At 35.1% G+C, this 9748-nt stretch overlaps 1 non-coding gene across 1 annotated transcript; it reads left to right on the top strand.

Annotated features, from left to right (window-relative positions):
• Nucleotides 1–1526: 1526 nt before the first annotated feature.
• LOC126021703 (U6 spliceosomal RNA) lies at nt 1527–1630 on the top strand. The gene has a single exon (XR_007500193.1). It is a non-coding gene; the product is annotated as a U6 spliceosomal RNA (small nuclear RNA).
• Nucleotides 1631–9748: the final 8118 nt, after the last annotated feature.

The following is a 9748-nucleotide window of genomic DNA, read 5'->3' as shown; positions in this document are numbered from 1 at the left end:
AAAATCTAAATTCAACTTATTAACCAGAAATTTATACATTATAAAGTATAAAAAGTACATTTTAAATAATATATCATCTACAATGATCCCATTTTAAACATAACAATTTATAGATTAAAAGTGAATGAAGTTTGTAAAAATGGAGCATGCCAGCACTATTGGAAAGAAAGCAAGAAGAGCTATGTTATTTCAGACAAAGCAAACTTAAAAACAATAAAACTTGACCAAAAAGGGGGTATTATATAACTAAAAGAGGATCAATTCTCCAAGAAGACAATTCTTAAAGAGCATACACCCAGCAGAAGACAAGCTAACTATATGAGGCCCCAACTGACATATGTTCCATAAGAAATAGCTATATCCACTATCACAGTTGGAGACTTCAATATTCTTTGATCTGACATAAACAATTGTAGCAGGTATGAAGTCAGTCAGAACACAGATGAACTCAACACTCTATCAATCAACTGAATATAATTGACATCTACAGACTTCATTCAACACCAAAGAATAACACAGTTTTCACAAAAACACACTCACTAAAATAGAACACTGCCTGAGCCATAGAGCATGACTTCACAAATTACAAAAAAAAAAAAAAAAAAAAAAACATAATGCAATGTCACTTCTCAAACCATTATAGAATTGAATAAGAAGCCAATAGTGGAAAGTTCCCCCCAAACAGAAGTTTTGAGAGCATACTTCTAAGTAAAACACCATGAAACAGAAATACCGAAAGAAAGTTTTATATGTGTTAAATCAAATGAAATTCAATGCTGACATTCAGATCTGGGAGGTGCAACCAAAAATAAACATTTTTAAGGAGAACAAAATGTTAAAAACATAAATTACAAAGGAAGTAATTAAAATCAATATTTTAAAATCAATATATTCCCTTTGGAAATATAGGGAAATACAAATTAGCTGAAAGTAAGCAGAAGGGCTAAAGAGAGAATTCCAAGAATGGGCATAATACCCAAGTTCAATCCAGTTATATCTCTTCCAAGCATCACTGGTTATAGTTTAAGTAGTGGCCAAAAACACATCCCAAGGTGCTACCACCAAACCTGCTAGGCATGCATCAAGAGGCAAGTATCTATAGAAGTGGCTGTTATTATAGAGCCCACCCTCAGGATAATAGGTAGCCTTGGTGAACTCTGAATTTCTGCTCAAATACAGTTCATATATAACCATTATTTCAAGATTGAGCAGGCAAAGACATTTAAAAGTGTTTATTGTCATCACTCATAATTAGGTAAAGGCAAAAGTGTAACAACAACAACATTGAGATATCATCTCAGATCAGTGATGACACATCAAAAAAAATCTAAAAACTTTCACCATGGGCATGTCTGTGTGTGGAGAAAGAACTCTGATCCAAGTTGATTAAAAATGTCTTCTGTCGAAGTCTCTATGGAGAAATCAATGTGGAGAACTTTAAAAATAAAAGCATCACATAGTTGACATAATACATTTATTTCTAGATAAGAGAAAGCAAAAGTATTTACAAAGAATAGAGTACTAGAGTGCTCGCTTCAGCAGCACATATACTAAAATTGGAACGATACAGAGATTAGCGTGGCCCCTGCTCATGGATAACATGCAAATTCGTGAAACGTTCCATATTTTAAATAAATAAATAGAAAGAATAGAAAGAAAAATTTAAAAAGAAAGAGAAAAAAGAAAGTTGGTTTTTCTATTTATTTTATTTATTTATTTATTTTTGGTTTTTGGGTCACACCAGGTGACGCTCAGGGGTTACTCCTGGCTATATGCTCAGAAATCACTCCAGGCTTGGGTAACCATATGATATGACAGGGGGTTGAACCACCGTCTGTCCTAGGCTAGGGCTGGCAAGGCAAACACCTTACCACTTGTGCCACCACTTTGGCCCCAAAAGAAAGATTTTTTTTTTTAAGAAAAAAATAGGGCCCGGAGAGATAGCACAGCGATGTTGCCTTGCAAGCAGCCGATCCAGGACCTAAGGTGGTTGGTTCGAATTCCGACATCCCATATGGTCCCCCGTGCCTGCCAGGAGCTATTTCTGAGCAGACAGCCAGGAGAAACCCCTGAGCACCGCCGGGTATGGCCCAAAAACCAAAAAAGAGAAAAAAAAAGAAAAGAAAAGAAAAAACTAACAGTAACAAGAATGTTTGGGAAAAAGTATGTATCACCAAAGAAGTCATTAATCTAATAACATGAGGTTTAGTTCTAAAAATAAAAGAAAAATCTCTCAAAATATAAGAAATAAACTACCACATAACCTTACATGTATGATATTATGTCAAATAAACCTGGATCTTATGAACTGTCATTGTATATTTAATTTTTAATGGGAATAAATAATACAAATTTATTTTGTGATGGGATTAAATAATAATGAGTGAATGAGATTTTTTTTGTTTTGGTTTTTGGGCCACACCTGGTGACACCCAGGGGTTACTGCTCACTATAACTCAGAAATTGCTTCTGCTTGGGGAAATATATGGGATGCCGAGGATTGAACTGAGGTCCATGCTGGGTCAGCAGTGTGCAAAGCCAAAAACCTTTCACTGTACTATCACTCAGGCCCCAATAATGAGTGAGTGTGCTTAATTTTTATAAATTTAATAGAGGGCTACAGAGACAGTGTAGCCAATGCAGGTTCAATCTTTTGAATTATATATGGTCCCCCAAAAAACATGAGGAGTGATTCCCTAGAACTATCAGGATTCATAAATATAATTCCTGAGCACCACTAACAAACAATCAAAGAAGTTAATATAGGAGATATGTAATTTAAAGAACCTCAGTTCTTTTATAAGTAACAAAATTTTGCTCTCTTAAATAATATAAACTTAAAAACATTAACTAAAATTATTTAACTAAAAAATGAATGCAGCAGATAGCACTCTGAAAATTATAGAAATCTTCTAAGTTGAAAAAATATTCTGATATATTATTCTGAGTAGAACAACAGAAAAAGGAATAAAATTTTATAATTATGGTAAAGAGAAAATCAAAATTTAATTTTGCTTTGATATATTCTGGCACTATAGCTACTGTTCACAAATAAATCTATTTTTGAGATTCTTATAAATAAGTTATCAAACCTGAACCAGCTTTGAACATGACAAATAAAATTCTCTTTCTAATTATTTTATGAAACTTTTAATATCCATTCAGGCTCTATGCTAAACTTCTCTTTCTTATTCTGACACACTGCTCAGTTTCCTTAAGGATTAAAATTAATTTCTTTTCTCTAACAAAAATTCACATTCATATTTTGTATATTAATTTAAATATCTCTGCAACTATTGGTAAAATTGTTTGAATTTATTTACTGATTATGTTTTTAACCGCAATACCTTCTATTCAATGGAAAATTAGGATAATTATGAAATATTCATCATTCTCTAACATTTGCCAGTACATTATTAGACTTTTTAGAAATACTTCCTACAACTCTGCTAAATTAGATTAATAAACATAAAACACACTATTTTGTTCAAATGTACCCCTGTAAGTTACTTCAAATTGTCTAGAACAGAGTAAAGAATAGAAGAGTAAAGTCAGATGCACTTCCTAAGTTACCATCCAATTTAGGCTTTTCCTGTCTTGACATTTTGTTCATGTATCTCAGGTGGAACTATATAACATCTAGGTCATTCATAATATTTGGGCAACATCCTGTGGAAAAACATCTAGTATATGATGGAAAATGACTCAGAATTAACAGAAACCCCATTCACACTGCTGAAATACAAGTTTTCTGTTGGTAGTCACTAAAGACTTTATTAAAATGAAGAAACCCCTGAGGAAAATTCATGCTTTCATTTGTATGAATGTTTTTTGTTTTTTGTTTTTGTTTTGTTTTGTTTTGTTTTTTTTGTTTTTTTTTTTGTTTGTTTGTTTTTTGTGGTTTTTGGATCACACTCGGCAGTGCTCAGGGGTTATTCCTGGCTCCAGGCTCAGAAATTGTTCCTGGCAGGCACGGGGGGGGGGGGGGGGGGGGGGACCATATGGGACGCCGGGATTTGAACCGATGACCTCCTGCATGAAAGGCAAACGCCTTTGAATGTTTTAAGAAAACTGGATTAGCTTGATTTTATTCTCTGGAAATCTGTTTTAGGGCAGATCGAGCCTGAGATTCACTTGATCTCTATGGCCTGAGATCTTGGACCATAAACTCGAATTTTGCAAGATCCCTGGTCTTCAGCGGGAGTGAGATTTGTTCATTGCAGGAAGAATGAAGTCAGATCTCAGTTCTAGCCAGCTCTCTCCAATTCCTTGTCTACTTTTACCAAAATGAATTCCAAAATATATTCTAATTATTTTATGAAACTTTTAATATCCAAAGACAAATAGTAAAGCAAAAATACATTTATTGAGGAATTAGGAGAAAGAAGAGAAAAATTGTGAACCCCAAAAGGTAAAACATAAAAGAAATTACACATACCATTTTGGTTGATTTGGAGTAGAATAAGTGCCATTTGATTTGCAATGTAGGTTGGGGGGTTACAAATAGCTCCAGTTTAGGGGCTTTCTATGTAGATAAATCCAATTTCAAGTGAAAAGACTAAACTAGTCATGATCTTCTTTTCTACTTGTAATTCATAAACTTTTGCTCCTGCTGAAGGTTCTCTACCAAAGCCTTTGGGGGGGCTAGCTCCAGTGTTATCCAGAGTGTTATCAGGTTTGGCTCCTTCCTCTCCAAATTGGTCCAGCTTTTGTGCTTTAGTTAGAGATGGAAAAACCGGCAACAAAACAACACCTTTCATAATATATTTATTGTATTACTTCCTAAAACCAATTTCCAGGAGACCTCAAACTGACCATCTGCCATGCTCAATAGAAAGCATCCACTTAAAAGTTGAACTTGGAGAACCCCCTGAAAATTTTCAGTGGGATTTTTAATATAAGATAATAAGAGTTCTTACTGTTTTTAACAAATCTCAGCAAATTATTTTGTTACTGTGCCAAAGCAATATGTTGAATGCCATAGTTTCTAGCTGGGTGAACGTATGCTCCTTGTTGGTGAAGATTAGATTGGGCCACTGCCAACCAGTAGCAAACAATGCCAGGAATAATGCAAAACTTGAGATGTGAAAAAAAAAAACAAAAAACCTCATGATAGCCTCTAGAGTCCAGAACATATGATTAATGGTTCAGTTAATTTCCAGCTTTGTGCTTTATCTCTTAGAAATATTTTTGTTTGGGGGCCAGAGTGGTGGCACAAGGTGTATGGCATCTGCCTTGCACTTGCTAGCCTAGGAAGGACTGCGGTTAGAACCGTGGGGGTCCCATATGGCCCCCTAAGCCAAGAGTGATTTCTGAGCATGTAGCCAAGAGTAACCCCTGAGCCTTACCAGGTGTGGCCCCAACCCTCTCCCAAAGAAAACAAACACAAAAAAGAAATCTTTTTGTTTTGTTTTGTTTGTATTTGAAGACCCACAGCTGTTCTGGAGTTACCTCTAGCTCTGCACCCAAGAATCACTTCTGTCAGTGCTCAGATGACCACATAGAATGCAGTGGATAGAACCTGGGACAAACGTGTGCAAGGCAAGTATCCTCGCTTCTACACCAACTTTTGGCCAATCTATTAAAAATCTGAGGACTTGATTTTGTCATGCACTTATAATTTTCCAGAAAAGTCTTAATCTTACCGCTTTCAAAGTGATTATCTCTTATAACATAAAATTCTTGAAACCTAAGACTTTGAAAAATATGTTTTACTTAAGAAAAAAAGAGCATCGGTTGATGCAAAAGATACCTTTTTTAAACCGCTGAGCAATAGATATATCTAAAACAAACAAAAGAAACAGAAACACAAATCTAGAAATGTTGGACTTTCATTCACTAATTTGGGCAACAACTCTCAATACCATATGCCAAGACAAACCAACCAATGTATATTATTGCAGGTAGAAAGTAGGTTAGTGCTTGTTACTATTTTGTTACTTAATTATTTCCCACATGCAAAGAGTAACCTTTGTATCTCTGCTGTTTATATGGAATAGATGCTACTATATTTATAAAGTAACCTAGTGAAACCAGGTTATGATTGTCTATAACTTGATTTGCTCCAAATAACACTAGATGTTTTTATTTGATGAGCAGGGTAAATGTTGAAAAATATTAATTCACTTTCCATAATTCCAAATTTTGGGCAAATTACAAACAGCAACAGTTCAGGGAAAATTAACATTTGGAACTTAGCTCCTTTTCTCTCTCTGGGTCTGTAAAAATTGACCTATCAAATTCTCCTGTAAATCTGTTAATAGAATGTGCTTGCAAACCTTCTGAATTAATAGAATTCACTGGAAGGGAAAAGAAAGAGTTTTTATTGATGAAACTCTTCTAATCTCATAGTCTCATCTATATTCTTGTAAAAAAAAAACCCTGCAATTTATTAATTAGGGCATGTTTTCTTGGGAAAAATCATCTGTACTTTACCATTAATGATGGTATAAATTAGAGATGGTCTCTAACCCAAATGGCCCTTTTTGTACTAACAAAACCATGTATGCCAGGCTTAGACTCTCCCAAATTGAATTTCCCTTTCAATGTATCCTAGTAAAAAAAATCAGGAAGAAACCCTTGTATTATGATGATACTTCTCAAAACTGTGCATTGTTTGTTAGTGTGTTTAATTGCTAGGTACTTTGGGATTTTTTTTGTTGTTGTTTTTAGTATTTTTCTGTGTGTGTGTGTGTGTGTGTGTGTGTGTGTGTGTGTGTGTGTGTGTATTTTAGTGGTATGGAATGAAGGATTGGAGCTCCCGCAAGGTTTTTGGGATGTCCCAGGTCTATCTTAGTGACTTTAATTCAATGAAAGAGCCTGAGGATGCAGTGGTGAGTCAGTGCATATAAAGCCATACACCAGAGTTCTGAAGGTTATTCAATAGTGCTTGGAGAAAAACACAATGCTAGGGACTGAATTGGTTCCAAGTTAATATATCTCTGACCTATTGTCTGAGTTCTTTGAATCATTAGTAAGTCCTTCTAATGTGGTTTGACATTTAGATACTTGGTATTTCCTTGACCATCTTACAATATCTCAGTATTGTCCCTTTCTATAGAATTCACTACTCTGTTTTAAGAATAATAACAAAATCAACTGCTCCAAGATAGAATTTCCAAATCCAAGAAACTCAGATAGGTTCATGTGTGAAACTAGAAGTTTAATTCGATCTTGAGTAAAATTCAGTGCAATCTGAGGCATTGTTTTTATTTTTTCTAGACAAATACAGTTTGACATAAATCTTCACTGCTTCTCCTATTTGAAGTAACTATTAAATTGTCCTTGTAAGTATGTCTTTCATCAGCTGATCTTAAAGGAGTATGTAGGAAAGGGATGAACCTAGAGATATATTATCTAGGTATTTATGTACATATCTATTAAGAGAAGTGGTCAACTCTTCTCACTCTTCTGGTATGTACAGGTACTTAAAGGAACTTTAGCTCAGAGCGAAGGTAGGATACCCAAATCTCAGCTAGTTAAAAATCTTATCAGAACCCAATTTCCCAGAAACAAAAGCACACAACCATACCATCATCCAAAGCATGCAATTTCACAGCAATTTGGCTGCCCTAGGTAGTGAAGAGTACAAATAGAGATTCTTATTTCAGGAAAGAAACTGCAAGGTATGTAGCACCAAGATAAAGCCAATATCCACAATAGAGCAGCTGCTGCTTTTCTCTAGGTGTGGAAAGAAATTAGTACCTGCAATGGGACTTTGGTCCACACTATGTCCCTCAGTGACCAGCTGTCAGGTTTTGTTTCCCACGGCAGGTTTGAGTCACTTATACAAGGTTCCAGCAATGCAGAAAATACAGTTGCTACCAGATCTTACAAAAGATGTGTTTTATTTCCTCGGGCCCTTTCTTCAATGATATTCAAGATAATATTCAATTATTTTTAAAACTATTGTTATCCTCACTAGTTGGATTGTTGGCAAAAATTTGACTTTTTTTTTTTTTTAAGGAAGAGAGAAAAAACTTTATCTTTGGAGGATCGATTTGCTTCTGCTCCTGTAGTGAAGAAACAATCTTAGACACTACCAGCAATAAAATCACACTTCTCTTGTGATAAAAAAAAATATGCCAAGTGGCCACTTCTGTTATCCAATAAAACTTTATTTATATTGCAGGCTTATATTTTGTCAAATGACTTCAGTTTTAAAAGTTTGCTGTAATGTCTAAATGTTGTTTACTTTACAATGCCATCATTTCCTCCCCAATGCCATAATAACAGTAATTCCATAATCTAAACTCAAGGATATATTCTAATAATTTGTTTTAATTTCAAAACAAAGGTGTAGCAGAGAGTCCAATTATCCAAGCTAGTTTTAGTCTCCAAACACCACCTTTTGTCCAGCAGTGGACAGGTTAGTTACACACTATCACTTGATGGGCCTCCATCATTTCCAAGAACTTCACTTTTGGTCATTCATCATACCTTATCTCCAAGACTTTTCTGTTTTCAAACCCCAGGAACAAATGCTTAGCTCTGAAAGAAGCAATAATTTAGAGCAGTTGGAGTGAAAGCACTAACAGCCCTGTGAGAACAAGATAGAGTCTATGAAAAAAAAAGAGAAAAAGTTTCATAGGAAACTGAGAATAAAAGTTGCTTTTCACATCAAATTCAAGTTTTTCTTCAGTTCTGCTCCTTTGCTTGAATATTTAATGTTTTCTTGACATTTTAAATCTGAAAGAGAAGGTGATTGTGAGAACCTCTAATCCTTTCTTTAAAAAATGAGAAAACAGTTTCATAAATTCAACTTTACAAGACAATCTATAGGGTATAATATATTCCATTTTAAAAGTTTAAAAATTTATTACTGCTCAAGCATAACCAATATACTTTCTAAAATGTAGTATGATTATTTAAGCAGTGACCCAATGAGTTTTTACAGTTGCAACTGTTGATCATGATAAAAGAAACTATCTTTTCAGTGAAACAGAATTTCACTCATTAGAATGAGAATTGTTTTTTGATAGTACAGATTCTTGATTTGCTTGGTTCACAGGACAGATATATTAGATGTAAGATATGCATGGTTGGGGGTTTAATTATTCAATCAACTTTCTTAAGAAAGAATAATGCAACACTTCCATTTGGGTATTGAACTTAGGATCAAAGAGAAGGCCAAGGACTTCAGCTCTTGTCATTTAGCAGTATTTTATCCCATGTATTCATTTTATGCATCAAGTCTAGACTTTCTGTCAATTGAGAGTAGAAAAGCAGATTATTTGACTTCAAAGGACTGTCAGAGAATATATCCTCAACTGTGGGGCAGTAATAATGACAATGTTGAAGCCCTTTGCACTCCTTTATTCCCTGGTGAGACAGAAGCTTACAAAACAAGTTCAGAACTCACAATTAGCAGGTAGAACCTGTTAATCCATTAGAAGCAGGTCCACACATAACCCAACAGTTTGTGTTGTCTTTTATCAATTTGGTGGGAGTTTTTGTTTGTTTGGCTGGTTTGATTTTTGGGCCACACCCAGTGATGATCAGAGGTTACTCCTGGCTATGCGCTCAGAGATCGCTCCTGGCTTGAGGGGGCATATGGGACTCTAGGGATCGAACCGAGGTCAGTCCTGGATCAGCAAAGCAAACGCCCTACCACTGTGCTATTGCTCTGGCTCCCTTTTAGCAATTTTTAATAATAGCAGACAAAGGGCCCTGAGAGATAGCACAGCGGCTTTTGCCTTGAAAGCAGCCGATCCAGCACCAAAGGTGGTTGGTTCGAATCCCGGTGTCC

The sequence above is a fragment of the Suncus etruscus genome, chromosome 10 (genome assembly GCF_024139225.1).
Source record: "Suncus etruscus isolate mSunEtr1 chromosome 10, mSunEtr1.pri.cur, whole genome shotgun sequence".
Taxonomy (NCBI): Eukaryota; Metazoa; Chordata; class Mammalia; order Eulipotyphla; family Soricidae; genus Suncus; species Suncus etruscus.
This window is presented reverse-complemented; position numbering and strand designations above follow the sequence as displayed.